This window comes from Polypterus senegalus, chromosome 2 (assembly GCF_016835505.1).
Source record: "Polypterus senegalus isolate Bchr_013 chromosome 2, ASM1683550v1, whole genome shotgun sequence".
Classification (NCBI taxonomy): domain Eukaryota; kingdom Metazoa; phylum Chordata; class Cladistia; order Polypteriformes; family Polypteridae; genus Polypterus; species Polypterus senegalus.
The window spans coordinates 10,986,532-11,005,896 of record NC_053155.1 but is presented as its reverse complement, the minus strand read 5'-3'; positions in this window follow the sequence as shown (position 1 = coordinate 11,005,896).

Here is a 19,365-nt window from a genome sequence, read left to right as displayed (position 1 = left end):
TAAAAGGACTTACCACCCAGGGGTCATAGTAATACATTACAGAGACTATTTAAATAGATCCGCTCTGACGTAACAATGTAACAGAGTGCAGAGTCTATTTAAATAACTCCGCCCATTCATTATTGTATTATTAAGGTCTATTTAAATAACCCCGCCCATTTATCACTGCATTACAAGGTCTATTTAAATAACCCCCCCCTATCATCACGGTATTACAAGGTCTGTTTAATAGAGCTGAACTATCATGACAGTGTAGCAGAGTCTATTTAAATAACCCCGCCCATTCATTATTGTATTATTAAGGTCTATTTAAATAACCCCGCCCTATCATCATGGTATTACAAGGTCTATTTAATAGAGCTGAACTATCATGACAGTGTAGCAGAGTCTTTTTAAATAACCCCGCCCATTCATTATTGTATTATTAAGGTCTATTTAAATAACCCCGCCCATTCATTATTGTATTATTAAGGTCTATTTAAATAGAGCTGCCCTATCTTTATAGTGTAGCAGAGTCTAGTTAAAAGGGCTTATACACCCCCCGTCATAGTAATACATTACAGAGACTATTTAAATAGTTCCGCCCTGATGTAACAGTGTAACAGAATGTATTTAAATAGCACTGCCCCATGGTCATAGTGAATCAGGTTTTATTTTGATAGCCTCTCCCTATCATTACAATATTAATAGTGTCAATTTGAATAGCCCCACCCTATCACTATAGTATAGCATAGCCTATCTAAACCCATTTCCTGTCACACTACAGTAGGGTGTATTTAAATAGCCTCTCCGTATCACTACAGTATAACAGGTTGTATTCTAATAGCCCCATCACTACAGTCTTTGGTCATCTATTTGAATTGCTCAACCCACAGGAGGTGCCAGCCTATGTCACAAAATTCACTTGACCTTCATCCACCCCTCTGTTACTACATCTGGTTGTAAAATGCTGCTGGGCTCAGAGCAGGAACCATCCAGGGGGTGCCAGTCAAAACACCTGGCCAATATAAAGTCACCAGTTCACCTAAGAAATACAAGTCAGAGATTTTTTTTTTGTGGTCAGAACCTAAACAATCAGCTCAGGGTGAAAGGCAAGAATAAACCCTGCAGGGGGCTGCAGTCTAACAAATCCACAAGCTATCCATTCATCCATACATTAATCAGCTTATTCCACTTCAGAGCCATAATGGGGTGTTATAGCTTATCTCTGCCCTGTTTGGCACAAGGGAGGAATCAATACTGCAGGGGGCGCCATTCCTGATTTCATACCTCATATTAGATCTGCCCTTAAATATCAGTGTAACATAGTCTATTTAAATAACCCCGCCCATTCCTCTTATACTATACTTGCCTAATCCAATGTCAATTGACCTCCAGGGGGCACAAGTCCATCATATGTAAGAGTTTATGAGTTGACCGGAACTGACCCTGGAAGTGCTTATGGGCCGTGGCTTAAAATGGACCCTGGGCCAGAAGGCCATTGAGCTGAGTCAATAGGAGAGGCAGACAAGGGTTCAACTGCCCTATGCGTTTAAGTGAAGGCATCGGGGTTAAGAAAATGGAGTGCCTGATATTAGTCTGAGGTGGGCTTATTTTTTTTTTATTAGGCAGTGCCTAAAGGGCCAGGTGTATGGTTTCTTTTTTTGTTCCTGTTACGTGGATACCTTGAGTCCTCGCTTGTATTGTCCCTCCTTTTGTTTATTTTTAATTATTTGAGTGGTCTCCTTGGAGTATTACCCATATTCAAAGAGTGCCAACCAAAACCCCTGTTCCAAAAACTTAGAGGTTTCCAGTTCTATTTACAAGGGTTCAATTTCTGGCTCCCTTCAGGCCGGTGCTGTGCCTTCCTGACGCCCCAAGATAGGACAGAATGGTAGTACCTGAGGGTCTTGAAGACCCCCACCCCCAAAGTCCTTCACAAGGTGCTGAGGTTAAATCTCTGACTGGGGACAGTTAATATGGGTAGAAGTCACAGGTCAGGACTGCAGGAGGGTGGCCTCACCTTCAGGCGTGGTGCCCGGCCATCGACTCTCATTAGCGCTCACGCTCGGAAGATGCGGGGACTTTGGAATGAATAAGCAGACCAAACGAAACAAGGCAGGCAGGCCTCGACAAGCAGAGAAACGAAGAACAACAAGGTGACGCTAATGAGCTCTTGGCGGCAATCCTCATTCTCACCTTTTAATTGCCCACCTACACTTGAAAGGTAAAAATAGAAAAGGAAAGAAGGCAAACGGGAGCTGAAATCTCCTCACATGGCTCTAGGGGGTTTTCTTTCTTTCTTTTTTTCTTTCTTTCTTTCTTTCTTTCTTTCTTTCTTATTGAACCCAAGTCACTCCATTCCATCACTTGCCTATTCATCTCTGCTCTAGAAGTGTTCTATTTTGCTTCACTGCAGGATTCCTGCTGGGGGGGCGACACTTCCATACATCCCTGCACAGCTGTGGTACATTTGCATAGCAGGGTCTGTGTTGAATAGCCCCACACCATCTTCAACAAAGGACTCAAATCCAAGTGGATGGCACCTAATAATAATAATCATTACAGTACAATCGGCCCAGCCTATCCTAAAAGTGTAACAGGGTCTATTTGAATAACCCCGTCCTAACATTACTGAATAATAGGTTGTATCTTATTAGCCCCTCCCCATCATTACAGTACAAAAGGTTTTATTCTAGTGGACCCCTCATCATTGTAGTCTTTTTGAATAGCCCACCCTATCATTACAGTATAACAGGATCTGTTTAAATATACCCGGCCTATCATAACAGCGTATGTAGAGCCTATTTAATTTGCCACGCCCATCCCGCTGATATTCTTTTCACTCTGACACAGTATATCTGACTAGCCCTGCCCTATCACTACAGTATCACAGGGGTCTATTTAAATAGACACGCCTCGTTATGATGGCGTTAGAGTCTATTTGAATAACCCCGCCCTGTTATTACAATTTGACAGGGTCTTTTTAATGCATCATTACAGTATAACAGGTTCTATTAAAATAGACCCCCATGCTCCCATCACTACAGCCTAAGAGTATATATTTAAATAGCTCTGCCCGATAATTATAATATATTACATAGGTTGTATCTTATTATCCTCTCCCTTCATTACCTCTTTAAATACACCCACCCTATTATAGTATCATAGTAGTCAAACAAAGTCTATTTAAATAACCCTGCCCTACCATTACTGTATAATAGGTTGTATCTTATTAGCCCTCCCGCTGATATTCCCTCTCATTACAGTATAAGATGTTCTATTCTAATAGACCCCTCATCATTATAGTCTAAGAGCATCTTTTTGAATAACCCACCCTATTATAGTAGTGAAACAAAGTCTATTTGAATAACCCCGCCCTAATTTTACAGTATAATAGGTTGTATTTTTTTAGCCTCTCCCCTTCATTACAGTACAAGAGGTTTTATTGTAGTGGACCCTTCATCATTATAGTCTAAGAGCATCTTTTTGAATAACCCACCCTATCATTACAGTATAACAGGATCTGTTTAAATATACCCGGCCTATCATAACAGCGTTTGTAGAGCCTATTTAATTAGCCACGCCCATCCTGCTGATATTAAACCATCACTTCACTCTGACACAGTAGATCTGACTAGCCCTGCCCTATCACTACAATATCACAGGGGTCTATTTAAATAGACACGCCTCGTTATGATGGCGTTAGAGTCTATTTGAATAACCCCACCCTGTTGTTACAATTTGACAAGTAACAAGTTCTATTAAAATAGACCCCCATGCTCCCATCACTACAGCCTAAGAGTATATATTTGAATAGCTCTGCCCGATAATTTATAATATAACAGGGCCTCTTTAAATACACCCACCCTATCAAAGTAGTAAATTGAAGTCTATTTGAATAACCCTGCCCTATCATTACCATATTACAGATTCTATTCACTACAGTTTAGGAGAATCTTCTTTATCATTACAGACTCCTAGGGTTTATTTAAATAGATCCTCTTTGTCATCACAATTTGAAAGGGTGTATTTAAATAGCCCTTCCCTAGCACTACAGTATAACAGGGTACCATCACAGTGTAAGAGAGTCTATTTACATAACCCTGATCTATCCGAACAGTATGACAGGCTCTATTTACATGGATCTGCCCAATCACAACAGTGTAGTAGAGTCTATTTAAATAACCCCACCTCATGGTCACAGTCACACAGTCGGAGCGGAGTGGTGGCTCTGAGGCTAGGGATCTGCACTGGCAAATCCCATAAATGGCAAAAGTTACTCTACTTCATTGAGCCCTTGAGCAAGGCCCTTAACCTGGAATTGCTCCATCCTGGGCATGACGTTAATCTGCATCCAGCACTGCAACTTGTACCCGTTAAATGGCTTCACTTAGGCCCTAATCTGGGATCCTGAGTTGGTTTGTCATGTGGTGGGTGTGGCAATGTGCTGTATCAGCGCCCACTCCTAACCTCTAATGTCTATGGTCACAGTATAACATGTTCTATTTAAATAATCCCATCCTATCATAACTGTATCACAGGGTCTATTTAAATAGATCTGTCCTATCATGACAATGTAGCAGAGTCTATTTAAATAACCCTGCCCATTTATCACTGTATTGCAAGGTGTGTTTAAATAGCTCCGCCCTATTTTTATAGCGTAGCAGAGTCTAGTTAAAAGGGCTGACCCCACCCCCCGGTCATAGTAATACATTACAGAGACTGTTTAAATAGTTCCGCCCTGATGTAACAGTGTAGCAGAGTGTATTTAAATAGCCCCACCCCCCGGTCATAGTAATACAGGTTCTATTTTGATAGCCTCTCCCTATCATTACAATATTAATAATGTCAATTTGAATAGCCCCGCCCTATCACTGCAGTATATCAGAGCCTATTTAAATCTAATCTCATTTCTTGTCACAGTATAGTAGGGTGTATTTAAATAGCCCCTCCTTACCACTATAGTATAACACTACAGTCTTCGGCCATCTATTTGAATTGCCCAACCCCAGAATATGACTGGACCTATTTGAATAGACCCACCCAATTTTAATAGTTTAAAAGAATCTGTGCATATACAGTAGGTACATCCTCACCATTATAGTAAAATAGGGTCTGTTTGAATAACCCCACCTCATCCTTATAGTATCACAGGGTCTAGTTCAATAGCCTCTATTTATCGTTACCTCATTACACGGTCTATTTAGATAGCCCTGCCACCATTAACATCTAACAGGATCAACAGTAATTAAAAATGAAGAATAACAATTGAGTTGAATTAAATATTATAAAAAAAATAAGAGAGTTTAACAGGGTCAAATTAAATACACACCACCCAGTCATTACCAATAAGTAAGGTCTATTTAAGTAGCCCCGCCCCTTACTATAATAGGCCCGATTGGTGTACCTCAGTTGGTCAGGTGGTCACGTCTTCTATTTCATTACGTGACATCCTCTGATACAGGGTGACACAGAAAAACGTGAACTTTTAAAAAACCCAATAAAATAGAAGAAATCCAACCAAAACAAATGTATTGACCGCAATTGAACCACAACTTGCCTTTTAAGAGACAGAAATCCAAATTATCGATGTCTGAAAATGACGTCCCGTCGATGGCGTCCTCCTGTACGTATGCATTCTTCCAATCTGCTGTTGAGGTTCCCCATTGGTCGCTGCAACATCTCAGCTGGGATACCACGAATTTCGTCTTGAATTCTTTGTTTCAGTTCATTCAGCGTCCTTGGCCGAGTCGTGTAGACCCGACTCTTAAGGGATCCCCACAAGAAAAAAAATCACAAACGGACAAATCCAGTGATCTGGAGGGCCAGGGAATGTCACCGAATCTTGAGAGGACACGGTTACGAACAATTCTTGCAGAGCTGCCATTGATTGCCTTGCAATTGATTACTAAATTACTAAACGGTAGACTGTTTACAGCTCCAGGTCCCAGTTCCGCAGTGCTGCCAACTGCACATGGCTGCCACTACGCATTTCAAAAGTTCCCGTTTCTGTTACACACTGTTATATTAGAATAGCCCCTCCCCTTTTACATAATTAGGAAGTCTATTTAAATAGCTCCGCCCCACACTGTTGTGGACTAATTGCTGAGCTGCCCTCACTCTGTCCTGACCCTTTTCCACCGGTCCCAGTTTATGTTCTCTTTGCCTCTCGTCTCTCATCCCGTGTGCGCATGACTCCTGCCGTGTCTTCTGTTCCTGTCACATCTTCCATATTTGATCAATTTTAATTCTGTTTCCTATGATGGATGGTTTCCATATTTGAGAGAAGTTAATAACCGCCTTTCTATTGCTGTTTTACATGAGGGTGCCTCAGAGCTGCAGAGTTTTGAGAGCAGGCGAGTGGTCATGCATGGTTAGGGTGGTTTGCAGCTCTCAGTTGGGCTACTGTGGGTGATTATACCCCATGATGGACGGGCAAAAAATGGCTTTGTGAATGCTTTGTATGTGTAAATCAGGAGAGTGCTATGCAATGATTAAGCATGAACTAGACATTGTTATATAGCGCCTTTCCAATGTTCTACTTCATCCATTGTTGCCAGTGATCTCCCAAGTGCGGCCTACACCGGTTAGGTGATTCAGTGATGGCCAACTGACCCCCAACAGGAGAATCAGCCCCCTAATGGTGTGTGAGTTTCAGAATCTGCAGATCTTAATTGGATGGTACGCCAGTATCGGGGGTCCTCAGAGGGGCTGCTGCGTTCTTCTCCTCCTCCTGCCTGCACTTCACACAGGACACCAGACCCTCATTACTGGCCATTTCCTCTGTTTACGGTTGGTCACAGCCTGCTGCAAATTGCACGTTAGCGTTACGATTGAACCCGGCTCTGCTGACTCAGCACGACATTTACGGGCTGCACCTCCGTGGCACCAGCCAGCCAGCACCTTGGGGACTTGGAAAGGAAAAACAACTCCAGAATGCCATTGAAAATCCCCCGAGCTGTTTGAAGACGATGCTTGTGTGGCTGCAAGAGCAACAGGCGCTGCCGCCCAGATGAAAGGAGACAAGTCGAGACCTCGGCCGGCGTGCGCGCTGACACTCGGTGAGCCCCCCGGCGCTGCTGCTGCTGCTCCTGTCATCGTCTGCCTGTCATCCCCTCCTCTCTCGCAGCTCATTTCGGCAGCTTATCAGCCTGCAGGAGAGCGGCCGGGTGGGGCTGAGCAAAGGAGGAGGTGACGGGAAAGAAACTCGGGTTAGGATTACGTTTTATAGCGCCTTTCATGCGGTGTCATTTGAGGAAGGAGTAAAGCACACAGCGTAATGCAACACTCTCCGAGGGTGAGTGTGCACCTGCAGTACATAGTGCTTCCTGACTCGGACTTGGTACTGCTGGGACAAACAGCCGAAACTGTCACTTTACACATCCATGAGTCAATCGCTGAAAAAGACCCTCTGCGATATCATAGGCTGGACATCTAAAACACGTTCTGATTGGGCTGACGCTTTGGAAATCCAGCTGCTTCCATTTCTCCAGCTGGAGTGCAGGGCACAGCTCAAGACAAGCCCCATCATCTGGGCCCATTCTGTTGGTTTACAAAGGGGTCTTGAAATCCAGCCATCCAACCATTTATCGAATCTGCTTATTAATCGAGGTCAGTTAGAGTGGGTGGCACAAAGGCCTACAACTTCAAAACAAAGAGCTGAATCCTACAATGGGCCTAAGCCCGGCTCAGATGTCTTTATATCATTTTAGTCATCTTAAACATTATTTTGTTATTGAATATCTTGCTGTTTCCTGTTTTCTGAAGATTATGCACTCTTTACTTTGGACTACTCTGTGCTTTTATTACAGTGTTGGGTGGCGCAGTGGTTAGCGCTGCTGCCTCGCAGTTAGGAGACCCATCTGAGTTCACTTCCCGGGTCCTCCCTGTGTGGAGTTTGCATGTTCTCCCCGTGTCTGCGTGGGGTTTCATGCAGGTTAGGTGCATTGGCGATCCTAAGTTGTCCTTGGTGTGAGGGTGTGTGTGTGTCCTGCGGTGGGCTGGCGCCCTGCCCGGGATTTGTTCCTGCCGTGCGCCCTGGGATTGGCTTCAGCAGAGCCTTTGTTAGGATACAGCGGGTTGGACAAGGACTGACTGACTGATTACAGTGTTACTACTGATAGGTCGCTTTCCTGAGCTTAAGGGGCGGGGCCTCCTGAGAGTGCAGCTGTGGCTCCACCCCCCAGGCCTGTTTAAGTGAGTTGCTTCAGCTCTGCCTTGGACTTAAGGAGTTAACTATTAATGTTTCTTTGCCACCATATACCCAAAACTGTCGCATTCTTTAAAACAAATGTATACCTCGAGTGCACATACAATGCATACGTGACTGTGAGCCTATAAATCAGTCTGTCGTCCATTTAAACTTCCATCAGCGCGTTCTGCAGGTGACACCATATCAATGGGTATTACAAAATAAGCAACAAGAATCCTCCATTTATGAAACTGCTGTGTCCCATGACTGGCTGGCGCTGGTGCCAGTTACAGCCAGACCTCTCAAGTTAGCCCCGAGTAGGGGACTGGGTGAGAGTATCTAGGAGTGAATGACAGAGTGTGTATGCGTTGAGGGTCTCTGAGGGAATTTGGGCCAAATCGATCTGACTGATGAGCCCTGCTGTAACGTGTCACATGGCTTTGAGACTGGCAGCTGTCATCAGACTACAGTGACGTGTCACTTTGGACCCCCAACTCCGCGCGTCTTGTCAGCTCAATGTCAGATTTTCCCAGCACCCATTTGAGACCATCTCAAAACATCTCCAAACCAGATGGACCTTCGAGAGAAGTCTTCTGATGTGACAAGTCACATCTCTGGTTGTGTGGCATGAAAGGCAATTCCAGCCTGGCATCTTTATTTTACTCTATGGTTTCAAGGAGCTCCTCCCATTCCCCCGAGGTCACAGTGCCCCCCTCAGAACACCTGCCTTGACTTTTCCCACTTGTCTTTCTTCCAAAAGTGCTGTAGGAGAGCAGAGTGGAGCGTCTCCCGCTGCCTGCGCATGTTACATAAGACGTGAGCATTATGCACGGCCGGCCACGCTTCACTGAAATTAATAACAGATACAAAAAAAAAAGAAGGCTTCACTTGTAATCTATACGTTGGCGTTTTTTGGGGGGGCTGGAGGGGGCTCTATGAATTATTTGCAGTCTAATCAGGCAACTGTGGCTTGTCTTGACAAAGGGCTGAAAAATAAGAGCTTTATGGGATGCAAATTACATGGCGTCCCTTACCTGTCAGCACAGAAATATCAGGACGCACGGCAATCAGAGCTCACGAGCTGCTAGGCCTGCTCGGCGGCCCCCTTCACGTCTAATCACAGTGAAATCAATGTGTCTGGGGGTGGGTGCCTGTGTGTGTGTGGGGGGGTCACTTACCTGCCTTTAAAAATCCTGGAATGGAGAGAAAATCAGGGCAGGGTCACATTTACACTGCGCACCCCACAGTGCTCAGGCCTGGCTAACGACAAAGACCCTCAAGTAGGACGACCATAGGTGTTCAGAGCTGCGCTGACTTGGTGTTTAAAGGCTCTTTAAGGGCACAACTGAGGCCATGGCGCATTGAGCAGGGGAGCTCTGAGAGCTCTCTGATATATAATAATAATAAGAAGAAGAAGAATCATATAAATAATCATAATAATAATAATAATAATAAAAATAACAAAAATAATAATGAAGTGTTGTCTATATAGCACCATTCCCACGCTCAAGTGCCTTTCACATGTCTGTGTATTATATAGTGCCTTTCATGACTCTCATGCTGTTATCAGTCTTTCTATTACAAACTGTCTTTAATATTCGTCAGTTATGTAGTGACTTTCATATTTATCAATTATACAGTGCCTGTTACGTCTGTCTGTCAATTTAATTTAATTTGATAGATAGATAGATAGATAGATAGATAGATAGATAGATAGATAGATAGATAGAGTGAAAGGCACTATATAATAGACAGATAGATAGATAGATAGATAGATAGATAGATAGATAGATAGATAGATAGATAGATAGATAGATAGATAGATAGATAGATAGATAGAGTGAAAGGCACTATATAATAGATAGATAGAATAGATAGATAGATAGATAGATAGATAGATAGATAGATAGATAGATAGATAGATTAGATGAAAGGCACTATATAATAGATAGATAGATAGATAGATAGATAGATAGATAGATAGATAGATAGATAGATAGATAGATAGATAGATAGATAGATAGATAGATAGATAGATAGATAGATACTTTATTAATGAAATGAGGACACTAAAGGGTCAGATCAAGTTGGAAGACAAAGTCAGAGTGGCAAAATTGCGTTGGTTTGGATATGTGCAGAAGAGAGATGCATGCTGGGTATACGGAGAGAAGGGTGCGAAGGATAGAGCTTACAGGCAAGAGGAGAAGAGGAAGACCTAAGAGAAGGTTTATGGATGTGGTGAGAGAAGACATGCAGCTGATGGGTGTGACAGAACAAGATGACGAGGACAGGAAGAGATGGAACAAGATGATCTGCTGTGGCACCGTCTCCAGCCCTTATCACACAGCTGGGCTCACTGCCGTTCTCTTGCTGATACCCATCTGTCACAATGAAATGCAAAATTGACTTTCATCTGAAAAGTGGACTTTGGACCACCGAGCTTTTAACAGTCCAGTCCTTCTCCTTAGCCCAGGTAAGACGCTTCTGACATGTTCTCTGGTTGACACTTTGGGAATCCCCCCAAATTCTTCACAATCCTCTCCAGGCTGCGCTTATCTCTGATGCTTGGGCACCTTTGTTCCTTCCACTCCACTTTCCATTAATCTGCTTGGATATGTCACCCTGCTAACAGCCAGCTTCTTCAGCAGTGACCTTTAACGGTGTCCCTTCCTGTCAGTGACCATCTTCTGGACGACTGTCAAGTCAGCAGTCTGAGGGTGTGGCCAACTGAACAAGACTGAGGGACCATTTCAAGGCTCAGGACCCCCTTTGCAGGTGTTTTGGGTTCATTGCCTGAGTGGAGTGGGACACCAGGAGTCTACAATTTGTCACAATATTCTAATTTTCTGAGATACTGAATTTTGGGTTTTCATTACCTGTTGGCCATAATCAGCAAAATGCAAAGAAATAAACCAGTTAAATCTTTCACTCTGTGTGTAATGAATCTCTAGAAAATACGCGTTTCACTTTTTGAATTGAATTACTGAAATAATGTCATTTTGTGACGATATTCTAATTTATTGAGATGCACCTGTATATCTAGCAACACGGTTCTGTTACTTCACGCCACCTCCCGCTGCAATACAGTGGACTGATGGTGTAGCCGCCGAGGCGTAAGGCGTTGTCAAGCACGGGTAAAACGCGTCTCGAAAGAAATCTCACAGTCCAAAAGTATGTTTTAAAATATTTTGTGAAAGTTAAAAGCAAATAATCCACACGAGAATAAAAGAAAAGATAGTTACACGTGTAGAATAAAAGGCAAAAAAAGGGGAAAATGTATCTTCTCGAAACGTAGCTTTTCTTGAGAAACTTTAGTTATTTCTGTACTTAAAAGTTCTTTACTTCTTCTTCTTTACTTAAAGATTCTTAGCTTCTTCTTCTGTATGCTTTAAACGTACGGCACAGCACATAAATGAAGAGCTGTTTTCTTCCATATTTACTTGACACACCCAAAAGGCCCGTAGGCCGGTTGGCATGGTTTAAAACCTTATGCCTTCCACACCTTACTCATGGCAAGGCTGTCACTAACTGAACTATAATGTTTACTCAAAGCTGTTAGAAACGGCAAGAATATACCAATACAGTTCTATTTATAGGGGTTATAGGAACCTCCCACAGATTATGCTTTGTCATCTAGTAAAATATTTATGAATCTTATCGAACTAGGAAAATGGCTCTTATCGATGGTATAACAGTAAAACCCCTCGACTTGACTCTTTATTGTGTGTGGTTGGCACACATGCCACCCACATCTGCAAGCTGTGCCCACTTTCCCAGGCTGAGTCGCTTGCAGCGCCTTGTCCCGCCAAGCCTTCTGAGAATCACCTGATCCCCCATGGTAGGGTCACAAGTCAAAGGCCGTTGCAATGGTCAAGCAGGTTCACCCCATTCCACCTTGTGACTCGCCTAGACCTGAAACCGAAGCGGGCAGGCGGGCATCATCTGAGTCTGGGGAGACAGACGCACAACACGTCTTGACATCCAGCTGGGCGAGGCAGCCGACCATAAGCTGGGAGATGAAGCCCCCCTGCTGAGTTATGTGCAGTCATGTGGATACCCAGTGATCGGTAGGGGGGGTTGTGGGGTCTTTACTGGACTCAATATCCCCGGCGTGAGGATTTGAAGAGAAATGTGAGTGCGGCTGCTGGAGGAAGAAGAGACAGAAAGTGAGCAGGAGATGAATATGAATAAGGAGAAAAGAATAGAAGAGGGAGTGTCACACATGCCAGCTGGGGGTCTAACTCCATCCAGGGGTCTAACTTTCTATTTTAGTGGTGCCTCCCTGGCTTTACGTTTTGTTCATTCTGTTGGGTAGATAAAGCAGGACCCCCGAGTTCCCGAGGGCTCTGGATACTGTTGTGCTGTTTTACCTGACAGGCCTCATCAACATCACATTGAGGTTGAGTACAACGCCTCGAGATTGGCAAACTGGTTTCGTGGCCCCCCCTATTTTTTCTGATCATTTATTTAGTGATTCCCAATTTTAAGAAGGTGTGCTTCAACTTTGAGGTTGGTGTCACACGACTCAGCCTCCCTGAAAATGAATTTCCCCTTGGGATTAATAAAGTATCTATCTATCTATCTATCTATCTATCTATCTATCTATCTATCTATCTATCTATCTATCTATCTATTATATAGTGCCTTTCACATATCTATCTATCTATCTATCTATCTATCTATCTATCTATTATATAGTGCCTTTCACATCTATCTATCTATTCTATCATATAGCGCCTTTCACATCCATCTATCTATTCTATCATATAGTGCCTTTCACATCTGTCTATCTATTCTACTATATAGTTCCATTCAAATCTGTCTATCTATTATATAGTGCCTTCCACATCTATCTGTCTATCTATCTATTATATAGTGCCTTTCACATCTATCTGACTATCTATCTATTATATAGTGCCTTTCACATCTATCTGACTATCTATTATATTATATAGTGCCTTCCACATCTATCTATTATATAGTGCCTTTCACATCTATCTGTTTTTCTGTCTATTACAGAGTGCCTTGCATGGCCAAGCATTGATGTCTGTATATATTTTATAGTGCATTTCATAGCTATTGATCTATCTCTTGACTATATAATGCCTTTTATTTTAGACATTTCATAGTATATGTTTGTGAACTTTGATTCTGAAGCACAGTTTTGGGCCGGGCCCCTACAGTGGAAGTTGGGTCACCTTCTGCTGCCCCTCCTCTGGGTGTACTGGGGAGACTCAAAGCCTGCTTCTTTGGCTGTTTTTGAAGGCCTCACACCACTCTTTCCACTATAAATCATAACTGTCGGTTACACAATACGTATCAACATGAAGGGCGATGTTTCTTGCTAGTCGCCCATTCTCGTATATGAAAGCAGCTCAAAGTGCTGTACAATATTAGTAGCTAAAAACAGTTGAACATATCAAGTGACAACTACAGAACTGCTTTTGGTGTGGGCACCACATGTCAAATCTTTGAGGTGCGTTTGTGACTTTTGCTTGTTTTTTAACTTTTCTGTCTTGCCTTTGGTTGTGTTCTCGTGTGAGAGGTGGTCCGTGGCCCAGAACAGGGTGGTAAATAGATGATCGAGGCTCAGAACGGGTGCAGGTGAGCACGTCACAGCGCTCCTGCTCCGGTAGGTGATCACGCTCTTATGTGCAAATGTGAGCAGATCAGTCAGGTAGGTGGCATTCACACCTTGGATTGGGCAGAGGGTGACAATAAACCATACACAACAAGAGCCCACACAGCTGACGGGGTCAGACAGAGAGACAAGGAACAACAGAGAAAGAAAAGAACAAAAAGAAGAGAGAGTCAGAGGTGAAAAGAGATCATGGAGACGGACGGCGGGATGGGTTGCGGAGGAAAAGAGGTGGGCAGGCAACCGAGAGGAGAGCCCCCAGAAAGAGAGTAGGGCCGGCGCTCGAGGGGGGCTGAAGAGGGTCACTCGAAATGAACAATTCTTGGGATCCGCTACTCTTTCCCCACATAAGGCTGAGGAGTGGCAGTGGCAGCAGAAGGAGTGAAGTGAGGTGAGGCGCGGCCCCCTGCTGGGGGTCCGGGGTGATAGCAGTCTCCTGACTTGGGGTTTTGGCCTCGTTTCTTATTTATTGATTGTTTTAACCTCCACCATCACAGCCATTATTTTTTATAGATATATTTATTGGATGGGCAGCACGGTGGCGCAGTGGGTAGCGCTGCTGCAGTTAGGAGACTGCGTGGGTTTCCTCCCAAAGTCCAAAGACATGCAGGTGAGGTGGATTGGTGATCCTAAATTGTCCCTAGTGTGTGCCCTGCCTGGGGTTTGTTTCCTGCCTTGCGCCCTGTGTTGGCTGAGATTGGCTCCAGCAGACCCCCCGTGACCCTCTAGTTAGGTTATAGCGGGTTGGATAATGGATGGATGGATGGATATATTTACTGGATTGATTGATTGATGCAAAGAAGATTGCACCGCACAGTGTTTGCTTTGAGACACCTTATTGATAATAAAAGTCAGGGCCATCTTAACTCATGGGCACATTGGGCACGAGCATAGAGACCCCCTGTTAATCTTTGTATGTTGTGACTTGCTGAGTGGTTGTGCACTGCTTTTCCCCTGGGGGGGCCTATAATGCTATTAAGATGGCCCTGATCTGATAAAAGCCCTGACACTTTTACACCTGCCCCATGGTGTGTGTGTGTGTGTGTGTTTTCCTGGCTCATCTCGGTCCCTGACCATTGACGGTTTCAGGTTGGAAAGGCTAAGGGAGCGTGGAGCCGACCTGGACCGTCATATCTAGTAATGTGGCTGAAGCCGAAAAAAAATGGCAAAACCAGGTCTCAAAATACACCAAAATCCAGGGCCGGGACGTGACGGGGGTCTACCATGAAGCAGGCCTCACCTCTTCAGCCGTGCCCCAGATTTTAAAAGGCGAGCTTTAAAGGCTTCAAAAAATTCAATACACCAAATACAACAAAAAAAATGTCCTTCAAGTGAGAGGATTACTGTAAACCTCTGGCTTGAAAAGACAAGAGGTAATGAAGAACCGTCACCAATACAGGCTTACTTTATAATGAATGATGAAAGAAAGGCAATGACAAGCCAAACAATAATAAGAAAAGAGGGTATGCCGAAAAGAGCGACCCAAGAGAAATCTGTAATCTGAAGGGAACAAAAAAAAAAACAATAAACAGAAACAAGAAATCCACAATAATCGGAAAATCCACTGCAATACTCACAAAACAAATCTTCACGAACCTCTGAGGGACCTGCAGCTCACCCGCAGAACACAAGGAACATAAATTAGGAGCGCACAGTAACGAGGCAATGCCTTCACGCTAACCAAGAAATAAGCGTAACATTATTAACAAATAATAAGATATGACAAATAAAAACAAAAAGAACAAAAAAATCTTGACTGAAATAGAACGGCTCCTTCCATAAGAAAGCACAAAAAAAAAAAATCAACAGACGATCTCCAAAAAGCCACACGTCACCCGACCCCAGGGTCTCACCTCATGTCACATGTCAGCTCGTTCCTCGGGGTCAGACTGTTTTTAAACACCTCACGGCCATGTGGATTGTAAGCTCAGCTCTATAGTGTAGCTTCACGTTGACCCCCGGGGTCATCCAGCCACTGAGGTCTGCCTGTTCACCTCAGGGTCACACCACCTATACACGGTTAGACATTGACCCCAAGATCACTTGACCACGGCCCCATATTGTCAGTCACTAAGGTCTCCATGTTTACACTGGTGACACATGGAGGACAGAGTCTGCCACTTGACTTCAGGGTCTCACGGTCACTAAGGGCTACACGTTTAACTCGGGGTCACACCACCTATAAAGTTTCACAGTGATCTTGGGGTCACACGCTCACTAAGGTCTGCTTCTTTACCTCAAGGTCCTACTGAACACAGGGTCTGCCACTTGACCCCGGGGTCATACCTTTTTGCCGTCTCTACAATTTGACATTCACCTTGGGGTCTTACAGTCAGTAAGGTCTGCATGTTATCTTTGGTGACACATTGAGCACAGAGTCTGCCACTTGACCCCCGGGTCTCACAGTCACTGAAGTCTGCATGTCTACCTCGGGGTCCCATTGAGCACAGGGTCTGCCACTTCACTCCTCATGCTGTCCCTACAATTTGACATTGACCTCGAGGTCCCACAGTCACTAAGGTCTACACATTTAACTGCCACGGGGTCACACCACCTATAAAGTTTGACATTGACCTTGTGGTCTTACACTCATTAAGGTCTGCTTCTTTACCTCAGGGTCCTATTGAGCACAGGGTCTGCCACTCGACCCCCGGGTCTCACAGTCACTAAGGTCTGCATGTCTACCTCGGGGTCCCATTGAGCACAGGGTCTGCCACTTCACTCCTCATGCTGTCCCTACAATTTGACATTGACCTCGGGGTCCCACAGTCACTAAGGTCTACACATTTAACTTGGGGTCACACCACCTATAAAGTTTCACAGTAATCTTGGGGTCACACCGTCACTAAGGTCTGCATGTTAGCTTTGGTGACACATTAAGCACTGGGTCTGCCACTTGACCCCAGGGTCATACCTTTTTGCCGTCTCTACAATTTGACATTCACCTTGGGGTCTTACAGTCAGTAAGGTCTGCATGTTATCTTTGGTGACACATTGAGCACAGGGTCTGCCACTTGACCCCTGGGTCTCACAGTCACTAAGGGCTACACGTTTAACTTGGGGTCACACTGCCTATAAAGTTTCACAGTGATCTTGGGGTCTTACAGTCGCTGAAGTCTGTATATTTACCTCGGGGTCACACTGAACACAGATCCTACCACTTGACCCCCGGGTCTCACAGTCACTAAGGTCTGCATGTTAGCTTTGGTGACACATTAAGCACAGGGTCTGCCACTTGACCCTGGGGTCTCACAGTCACTAAGGTCTACACATTTGACTCGGGGTCACACCACCTATAAAGTATGACATTCACCTTATGGTCTTACACTCACTAAGGTCTGCTTCTTTACCTCAGGGTCCTATTGAGCACAGGGTCTGCCACTTGACCCCCGGGTCATACCCTCTCACCATCTCTACAATTTGACATTGACCTTGTGGTCTTACAGTCACTAAGCTCTGCACGTCTACCTCAGGCCCACACTGAGCATATGGTCTGTCACTTGACCACAGGGTGACACTTTACTCTCCTGTCACCCGAGCATTGAGCTGCCTTTTCAGGGCACCACCAGATACAACTGCCCATAATGGCCTTGACTTGTGGCTCAGATGGCCAGTCAGGTGTGACATTTGACCACCAGGCCGATCCAGCTTCCCTCCCCATCCTGATGTCTGACTACAGGGCCCTGCCTCTCTCCGCTCTTATTCCCCAGTCCTCACCTTTGATCGCAGATCTCCCTGCTTCCTAGTCCTCTGCAGAAGACGTTTATTTTTCCAAAGTCGGACCTCATTTTACCCTCACCTTCCTCGTGATGGATTAAGAGTTGATATTGAGAGGAAAGAGAGTGCCGGACACATCCCGCGCAGTGTTTGTTTAACAGCGAGAGACGGAAAAGTGAAGCGGCCATCCTGTGAATCGCAGTGTGAGCCCCCAGCTCAGGAAGCCCCTCTCTTTGCTTGCTTGTCTGCACCCAGCCGAGCTCCAAGAGGAAAGCCTGCCTGAACATTTATGATCCGTCCGCTCGGCACTCCCAGAATGACATTCAAAGTGGGCCCCAGAGTCACGAACCTGCCCGCTCAATAAGGCGGCACACCAGTCTCCTGCAACTGCTACTCTGCTCCCGTCAATACCAATCTCTGAAATGGTGCCACAAAGAGGTCCATGGTATAACGGGTTTGCTGCACTACCACCTTTCCCTCCATCAATACCAGCGCATGAAATGGTGTCACAATATGTCCCTTAGACACTGATCTGCCCAATCGACAAAAAGACACACCAGTCTCCCACACTGCCACCTTTCTCTCATTAATACCAATTAATAAAATGGTGCCACCCTCCTTATTACTTGTGAATCACACTGTACTCCATCAGTAACCTTACATTCCTCCAACCTACTATATTTTTATACACTGGTGCCAGGCCATTTTAATTATAAAAACACTATCCAGCTCCTGTCTTCCCTCCGAATCTGAGAATGGCAGTCAATGCACTGCACACAGCCCAGTGGTGGCCATGACCCGCTCTCCTAATCAAAACCTGAAGCACATGACTCATCCTCACCATCTCTTAGTACTATGAAGTATATCGCTCTTCGGCGCTGCCACCCTGTGCCCTCTGAATAAATGAAACCCCCTTTCCTCTTTGTCCTCATGTCATAATGAAGTACATCACTCTTCCCAGCTCGTCAACGCCGCTCAAGTGCGTGACTCTTTAATAGGATCGCATAACAGCAAGAATAAAGTGCGTCGCTCTCCGAGGATGATCCGTCTTTGGCAATGCCACTTGGTTTCTCCATTACGGCTTTGACACTGGCATAAATAACCAAATAAACTTTCTTCGGCTCACCCTGCTGTTGTGGGGACACGCGGTCGCGTGACAACATTTCTCATTTCAAAAAGCTCGCAAACAGCTCTGGCACCAACAACCAAGCCCTCAGGTAAAGAGGTATCAGCAGCATAGGGGGGCTACCCAGTCAACAGGTGGACGCGCCCATTGACAATGTAGGCAAACGCGAGTGTTTTGCTTTAAATTCTTGAAGTTGCGGAGCCGAGGAGAGCGCTCCCCCGGGTGTCAGCGCTTAGCGAGCTGGCGCGCGTCCCAGTCAGCGTATATTTCCAAACTGTTAACTAATTGCGCCCCGGCCTGTTTACATCGTCATCAAACATTTGGAGGATGGAGTCATCCTGCACTCGCGTTACGGCCGCTGGAGTCGGATCACCGCAACCCACCCACCCCCCACCTAACGCGCATCAGTAAGTGTGTCTAGCGCAAGCTCGTCTATTGAAAAACCAAATGGAGTAAAAGAGCAAAGGAATGAAAGAAGGGAGGGGGCAGCGATGTTGTTGGGAGATGGTTTGAGTTTACCCTGCCTTGAAAAGAGCGCGCTGTAGAAAGGGATTCGGAAAATGTCTGTGTGTGTGTGCGCGAGCGCGAGCGCGTGTGTGTGTGTGTGTGTGTTCGTGTGATGGGAGGGTGCAGATATAACCCAGCCTTGAAGAATGTCCTACTCCTTGCAAGCATCATTTCTTGTCTGGAGTGTGTGTGTGTGTGTGTGTG